We start from the raw sequence: 9,111 nt of genomic DNA on the forward strand, positions 1-9,111 counted from the left end.
AATATATTCAGTTTTGTGTATTTTTTTTTAGGTTTTAGATTAATAATATTATTTGCTTGTCTGAAAAAAAAAGATTGTTTACAAAGCCCAATCGTGCAAACTCCAATTTACACACACAGCTAAATGAACCAGAGATGTGGCCCATCCCTTCCTTCTGTCTCTATGCCTTCTTGTTCAGGCATGGTAAAGCCATATGGAGTTTCGATTAAAGAGAGGCAGGCTAAAAGAAAACATCTTCTGTGCTGTCTCTTCAGAAAACCCCTAATATTATGAGCCACCAATGCCACGAGTGCACCCTGTATTAAAGTAGTATTAAACTCTCAAACTTTTTTCAATAATGATTCCAGATGAAACACAATACTTTGCTCAGCAAAGTATTTCTTACATTTTTTGCTCAAGCTATTACAGTCATCATATTTCCTAACATCTCCAACTCTCTCAGCTCTGCTTCCCTGAACTTACTGTCCAGTACAAGATCACAAGAGACACACAGTCTTCAGCAACTGTTCATCTACTAGCCTAGAGAAGGGAGAATGAGGAAACGGGGAGGGGGAGAAGTGTCTTGCCTTACCGTGCCTGTGTTTTTGTGGAGTAGTATACGAACAGACCGCACTATCCAGAGAATTCCAATACTTCAGACGTTATTGAAATTCACAGCAAATCCAGTATAACAGTGAATAAAAGTGTATAAAGCAGCAAATACCAGCACTGCACACTCCCAACCAGCTACAACCTCTCACATGTTTCACCCACAGGCTTATTCATAGGTCCATAGGTCATGGAGTTTCTGAACACATTTAAGTAAGACACTGGTCTGTATTTGTTAATTCTATGAATAAACCTACAGGTGGAACATGTGAGAGGTTGTAGCTGGTTGGGGGTGTGCAGTGCTGGTATTTGCTGCTTTATACACTTTTATTAACTGTTATACTGGATTTGCTGTGAATTTCAATAACGTCTGAAGTATTGGAATTCTCTGGATAGTGCGGTCTGTTCGTATACTGCTGCATTCTAAGGTGGAGACGCACCTATTAGACCAGCACATTGGGAGTCCTGATGGAGGCTAAGGAATTGGAGCGGTGAGATTTCCCTTGGTTCTACATGTGTTTTTGTGGAGATTCACACAGCTTACTAACACACACAAGGGTGGCTCCAAAGAACCCTGCAAGGAAAAGGAGCCACCTGAAAACAGGATATCAGGGCCAGTGCTCACGGGACCAGCTGATTCTACAGAAAGGTAAAACAATTGTAAGTGATTTAGTCAACATTTAGTCAACATTTAGTCAACATTTCAAATAGCTTAAAAACCTTTTGATTTTAATATCATAAAAAAAACCAATTTGTAATCTGCATATTTTATATAAACAGTAATAATGTAAAATATCAGTCTGAAAGCATATACACATTAAAAAGATTAAATAAAATTGTCCTACATGGACAGTGACTTGACTATTTAATATTACTCAAATGTGGATCATAGGGCAACTATGAAGCTTCTTCATAGCATTCTTTTCTTTTCGAGCATCTTCACACTACAAACATTGACAAGAACACAGAAAAAAAACGCACTTGCATGTGGAAGTTATTCAAAGGACATTTTTCCTTGTTTATTATGTATAAACTGGTTTGTGGTTTTTTTTTTGTAGACTCATTTATTGCATAATACGGCAGTCTTTACTTATAGTTATTTGTTTTTGTTGCCATTTTGTATGAATAATGGAGAGGCCAGAGTGAAAACAAGATAGTTGCCGTGCATTATTTATTCTCAGATGTTTAATGTCTTCTCCCTTTAGTTAACTAACTTGCAAATATTGGAAAAATAGATCTAAGCTTATAACTATGTAAGTTTCTTGTTTGAAACATACTTTTTATTACTGTAGTAGCTCTTATAAATAGTGTGATGCCACTTTTCTCTTCAAGACAACATAAGTAAAAAAAAATGATCCTTGTAACTGCTTAAAACACCAAGGAGTGATTTCTCAATATTAGTTTACAAATGTAGTAATATTTTTTTATGTTACTCTACCGATCAAAGCAAAATTGGGTGTTGACTGTGCACCCAATCACAATCTGTTTTAGTTTTTAGTGCAGGTTAGAGAATGGAATGTAAAACCTGGTCATTAAAGACAACAAACGTTACCTTTGTTACAGTTTTCTATACTAGGTGTTTTTGTTCACAGTAAATTAGATCTCTATCCACTCGAAACAGTAATGACGTTGACATAGCTCCATGTTGGTGTCCTTAAGCAGCTTCCAGTCATAATGACTTCGTCCCAATATTAGAGGCTCTTTGTCCTCTAGGCAACTCAATTTTTCCATTTATCAGTGATGTAACCATGGATATCGGTGAGGTCACAACTGCCATCAGGCTTGGAGGGCTGGATTGGGCCCAGGGGATTTGAGCTGTGATCCTGTTGCCCTCACTTAGGTTAGTTTGACAAATTTCCGTACAAGACTAGAATGCTTGTGACCTTGTGGCTCCAGGATGTGTACTGCTAGCAGTGGGGGACCCTATTAGGCTCTCCATGTACTGTACAGTGAACACCATTTTTGCATGGTAATCCCTAATGTAATGCAATGTAATAACAAGACAGATTTTTTATGACTGTATTCCTCTTTAAATATAGTAGATCTTTAGCATTTAATTAGCTAGTGTGTGTGTGTGTGTTTGTGTGTGTAGGAGTTCACTGAAGATGTTTCCCTGGAGAATGTTTTATTCTGCTGAGGTGTTTAGAACATTTAAAGCATGCTAATATTCAAACATTGATTCTGACATATGCTGCAGTTCCTTGTTATTATAGTGTAAGTATCTGAACTAAAAATGTTAGATATTTGCAACAAATGGTGTACAGTGACAACCCACAATTCAACATTATAATATTGTTTGATGCCCGGTATATGATTATTAATGGGCTAAAACTTTCAGTAGGACAAGATCCTGTGAGCCTGACATATGAAGCTGTAATATAACATACCATATGTTTTGACATTTCTAGTATTAGCACTTTGGGTCTATTTATCAATGTTTTATCCCAAGACTCACACAAAGTTCACCCAAAATACACAAGTTTTTGTAATTGAATCATATGTAAAAAATATGTGTGAATCTTATGTGTAAAAGTTGTTAAGCAGACCCCTAATTTTTTGGAGAGCAAAAAAAGTTCTGAAAGAACATGGAAGCTGCTCTTACCAACCTCTCCCCCTAAAAATGATAGTTGCTAAGCTGTCATGCTGATCTCATGGCTTCAGTACTCTGAGGCACTTCACTCTGACTTTTTAAATCTGCATGATTATTTTGAATAAGAGACTCAGATGGCAAAGAGAGCCAGGCAACTAGTATTTTTAGAGAAGTCAAACACGGAAACCCCCATATTTTTGGCAATTCTCTGGTCATGTTCTTGGCATTGCCAGACTTCAGAAATATGTTTTAACATTGAAATTGTCTCCTGCAGCCACCCAGCACAAGCATACGAGCTGGTACCCTTAACCTCCCTGGAGGTCTGATTATGCAGGATTTTAGCATGCCAAAGCGGTACATTGTTTTTCATGGAAATTTGTTGTTTTATATTGTAGGCCTGTAATTCTTAGTAAATCTTAGGAATAACTCACCTAAATCTGTCCAAACATGAGTCCAGTAGACATCCCGGGTATGATAAAGTTTGAAACACGAAATTATAATAAAAAATTATAAGAAAGTATAATATAATAAATAATTATAAAAAATTATAATATAATAATAAAAAAATTGGTCCAGTAAATGGGAATTCTGGGGGCGTTGCCTGATCCATACCACAGTCAATAGAGTACAGTAAAAGTGCAGGCAGGGCAGTGGACAAAGCTCTAGGGACAACATTGAAGTGAAATAGTTTGATACATATATGTAATTATAGCAGATTACATTGTATTGTGTGTATTCTGTGTAAATGTCATGTTTGCACTTTTGAATTTCCCGCTGGCTCCGCCCCCCGATGTGACACCCGAAAATGAAACTGAAAGCTGAATGCCGGCTCACACAGCAGAGGACACCGCAGGCTCCCAGGGACAAGGTAAGTGACACTTTGGCGCAATCCCAAGTGTGGCTCCGGGTTATCGCTCTTGGTACTGAAAATTAACCCCGAGCCACACTTGGGAATACTGCCAGGGAGGTTAATGGGACAGTGAGCATGTGGCCTTCTTCCATGATGATACCAGACCGAATGTCCTTTTACAATGAAGGTTCTTTAAAAGCTGCACTCTTCCTAAAACGCTAGTTGTCATGTACCTAAGTGGAGACTGAGCTGATGAAGAGGCTTCTCTTGCACCTCTCGTCCCCTGGAAGTGGTGACAGGGAGATGGAGGACACAGAGTGGCAAGAGTTCTGGTGTTGCAGGCTTGTCTGGATGTGTATAGAGGTTCGAGTTCGTGGACCAGGTAACTGTAGGACTGCCATCAAATGGCAGAATTCCATGGTACCAGAACAGGTAACCAAAGCGTAGTTGGGGTCTCAAGCCAAGGTTGGTAACAGCTAGGCAGCAGACTACCAAATCAGGAACCAGGAGTAGAGTGTCAGGATCGGACCCTGGATACACTTATGGGGCACCTAAGGTGGTAAGTAAGGTGCAAGTAATAAAGGCCAACTGGGAGCCGGGCTCAACAAAGGACAACTGTAAGTCTGGACAAGGCAGAATACTGCAATGCAGAGTAGGTATGGTGGAATCCCCAAGGACATGGGGTCTAAGGGCCAGCTGGTATTCAGCACAGGTCATAAAGGTGGAGATGGACTATACTCCATGGTGGCCCTAGGTCAAAACCCCTAGGTACACCTTACTTAGCTAACAGCAGACGGTGATCGGAAGAAGACAATGCTAGTGTTCAGGGCAGGCTGTGCAGCAGGGTCACCAGGGGACAAGCTGACGGTCAGGACAGGCAGCAGGTACAGGTAACAAGAGACAAGCCAAAGGTTAACCAAGAACAAGTAGCAGCAACAGGAATGGCAACTTCGACGGCAAAGCATTGTGTGGACAGTAAATTGTGAGCTGCACTGAGTTCAAATAGGGTGAGCAATAGGGAGGAACCACTGGATTGACCAAAAGCTGACAGCACTGATTGGCTGAGAAGCTGCATAGAAATCAGCAGGTGAGATTGGGCAACGTCTGAAGCTGCCAGACCAATGCAAGAGCAAGGAAGGAACAGAGCACATGTAGTGGAACTACAAACAGAACAGCGAGCTGCAGATCTGTGACAGTCCTGAAACAAAATCAGGATCACAAGCCGGGGTTGGTAAAAGATGGCTAGAGAGATACACGGCAGAAGGCAAAATTCCAGTATCCCAAGAGAGGGAGCACATATTCTCCCATCCATACTCCTCAACCCCTGATGAGTAAGGGGAATCTTGACTGGGAATCTTATATAAAGGGAAACTATAGCAGCATTTGCTCCATTTAAAAAAAAAAAAAAAAAATCAGTGCTTTCAAATGGATAAATTATTCATATATAATATTAAAGCTAAGTGTAAGGCCCTGTTCACACCTTTACGTTTTGTCGCGCGTTCAACGCTCTATGAACGCTCTACAAAACGTAGAAACTTGAAAATCCCATTGTTTTCTATGGGTATGGTTCACACCTTTCCGTATTTCAGCCCGTCTGAACGCGCTACAAAACGGCCTACGCCCAAAGAAGTACATGTACTTCTTTGGGGCATTTTGGTCTCGCGTTTCCATTGGGATACAGCCAAGTAGCCCTCGGAAACGCACGTTTGTCGTGCGTTTTTTACCGCGAATCGTGGTAAAAACGCGCGACGCGCATATTCAATACGTCTAGGTGTGAACCCAGCCTATTTTTTCCTTTAATGTTCCTCCCAACTTTCTGAGATGAGAAAAAGGGACAATATATTTAGGCAATGGACACTATCATGGATATTTTGGTTGGACTTTGCACAGGAATCTACGGTGCACTAAAAGGTACACGTTTGGTATTAAAATGCGCCCAGCACAAACAATCCGGTTGCTGTTAAAAGCACGCTGCATTCAGTTCTTTCTGTATAAGGGATGAAGTACTTCTTTAGCACCAGAGAGAGTCAGACACGATGCTGGTTCAAGCTGGAGTCCAAGTAGAAAGGCTGAGCCGACCCCCAACTTCTTCATTTTATTAAGGCAAAAGGATGACACCCAGTGGGAGACAGCTTTACAACATTAGCCAGTCAGCCCAGCAAGTACAGGTACATATCAAAAGGAAAGGGGACTATACCAAGATGGCTGAACAGGGAAATGCACACACCTTATCCCTGTAACAAGGAAGGATGAGTCATGTCCACTGTCCCCGATCGGCCATGTGGTTGCCCATCCCCCATCATCGTCAGCATGGACCCTACTCAATACTGCTCAGAGTGACCAGGATCTAGTACAATCATTCTACTTGTTCTTATAGGTTTGAGACTATCTGAAGAGACATTGCTAATGCGGTTATCTATATACGGTACCAGTATACGGACAAGGCATGTGAATGTCTTCTTATAAAAGCAGATATGTATCCAAAAGGGATAGCGCAGTCCGCAATAGAGATATAATACGCATCTCGTTATACAGACTTCGCTTCACTAATGTGTACAGAAGTTTGAAGGCAAGGAGTCCAGCGCATTGCACTTAGTACTCACAAACCGGCAAACGCCTCCACACACTGCGAACACGTCTCCAAGCCCATGAGAAGGTTTTCATACTGACGGTTTTACCGCTGGTCCCGATTCAACCCAAGTACCCTCTGCTAGAGCGTTCCTCGGTTAAATCCGACACAGGGAGACAGATGACAACCTATAAAACACACACATCCTAGAATAAAATGTCCACATAATTCCATATAATAAAATTTCCACAACAACACCTCTGCCATTCCCCCCTTAATGCAAACCAGTAAGAATTTATATGTCAAAAATAATTGGTTAAACCCAGAATTGTTTTTTTTTTCCACCATTACATTTTCTTTATACTGGCTTTTTGAAACAGCAAATAGGATAATTAAGAGATAAGATCAGATAAACATACACTTGAGACCAAAAAGAATCATATCGTCTGATGAAGGGACCCTGCATTTCCTGAAGCATCACATATTCCACGTAATATGATCAACTAAACATGAATAAAGGCTTTTTGATTACGATGGTGTGCTGGTGATTCTCTTCCTACGTGGTTCCAAATGTGGCACAGTTGAAAGGTATGCTTTCACATAGGGGTCTATTCACTAACATCCCGTAGGCAGCCAAGTGAACAACCGACCCGAAGTGAAGTGAGCCGAACGCTGTGCGGCTATTCACTTCAGGCTTGTACGGCTGATTCCAGCCGTATATCGGCTGCAATCAACTGTACATCGGCTTTCTTTGTGTGGCTTCGGGTCAGCCGAACATGCTCAGCATGTTTGGCCAACCCGAAGTGCAGAAGGAGTTCGACTCAGCCGATCCAACATCTGGATCGGCTAAGCCGAACCTCCAGCAGGCTACTCGCTTCTGTTCGGTCTATTCTCATAGATGCCGAACAGCAGTGAGTGAATAGCCGAATGCCGCCGAGCGGCATTCGGCTCCGCTATTTTGCTCGGTACCTTTGTGGTACCGAGCAGAATGGAAAAACAGTTAAAAAAGTAGAAAAAAAATAGAAAATGATTGGGCGGAGCTAGCAGTGACAGCTAGCTATGCCCAACTGTTTTCTATTGGCCGGGCGGTTCTGCTGCCGTCAGAGTAAAAAAAACAGAAAAAAAACAACCATAGGAATGCATAGCTAGATTCCTATTGGCTATTGCAAATTGAAATAGCCAATAGAAATTTAGCAATGCATTCCTGTGGTGTTTTTTTTTATTTTCCTTTTTTTTATTCTGATGGCAGCCAAGGCTCCCATGTCAGATGAAAAAATAAAACAGAGCAGGGAAAGGTTTACTCTGCTCGATCGAGCGGAGTAAAACTTTCCCTGAGAAAGTGTTTCACTCCTGGGCAGCCAGGAGCCGCTATCTAATAGCGGGAGACTACCGGAGTGTCCGGAGAGTTGGGCTATCTGGAGATCAGCGTCCCTGGTTACCTGGTAACCAGGGACGCTGATCTGTCTGTGCAAGTGGCCGTAGCCAGCCGTGAGATGACGGCTGGCTCCGCCCAGCAGGCTGTCAGCCAGCTGTTAGGCCAGCTTCGGCTTTCACCTTGGCTCAGTCAAGCCAAAGCATATGCCTGCGGCTCGACTGAGCCGCTCGGCCGAATTCGGGAGCTGTACGGGCTATAGTGAATAGCCTGTACAGCAGCCCTTCGGTTCTACTGAACCAAAGGGGTCCTGGGGCCGAAGCTAGCCATAGGATCAGCCGAAGCTACGGCTAGATCCTTCGGCAGCTTAGTGAATAGACCCCATAGTGCATTGTCCCTCACTGCCCACTGAGATTGCACCCCTCACACACTCATTGGTCTTCTTTTATCCTACCCCAAAAACTCACACCTTACTGTTGCAGATATCACAAAGTGTAAGTTCTTTTGCTAAACTTTTATGATTTAACAGGTTCTCTTTAAATCTATTTTCCCATTATATTGCAGCTGCTGACCTGCAATTCCAGTTTTCACCTACAGTATTGTACAGGAGACAGCACTGTCCTGGTCAGCAGTAAAGAGTAATAAAGGGAACAAGGGAATGTATTGGAATCACGCTGTACATCTTAAGAAATGTGTCACTTGTTACCCTCTATACTGGGATATTGCTGATGTCTACAGCACCTTTGTATGTATGTGTTATGCATAGTAGATATGCTCCAAGACACATGTATATTAATCATTCTGACACCAGTAGCTCCCTTCAACCTATTAAACATTAGGCCCTGGGAGGTCAAACATAAAAGCATCCGATATTATTCTGATATGAATTTCTAGAACTATGAACTTATCACACATCCAAAATGAATTCTGACATTTCAACTAATGAAGACAGCTTACTTAGAAATGATGGGAAGATGATATATATGGAAATGCATCATGCCATTTTGATTTTGAATTACTGCAGTGATGCTGGCGAGTGGAGTAACTTAGAACACATACAAGGGTGAGCGTTAAATTTACTAGTTTATGGTATTTTTGTCTTGCAATTAAAAATATATAATAAAAAAATTGGAATATTGAAC

The 9,111-nt window shown here is 41.6% G+C and overlaps 1 protein-coding gene across 1 annotated transcript in view; it reads left to right on the plus strand.

Moving 5' to 3' along the window:
- The window catches only part of STPG2 (sperm tail PG-rich repeat containing 2), a 381,107-nt gene that overhangs the window by 207,193 nt on the left and 164,803 nt on the right, over positions 1 to 9,111 (plus strand). The gene's annotated exons all lie outside the window — the stretch shown is intronic.

This window comes from Nanorana parkeri, unplaced genomic scaffold, assembly GCF_000935625.1.
Source record: "Nanorana parkeri isolate BGI_ZX_2015 unplaced genomic scaffold, ASM93562v1 scaffold1077, whole genome shotgun sequence".
Classification (NCBI taxonomy): Eukaryota; Metazoa; Chordata; class Amphibia; order Anura; family Dicroglossidae; genus Nanorana; species Nanorana parkeri.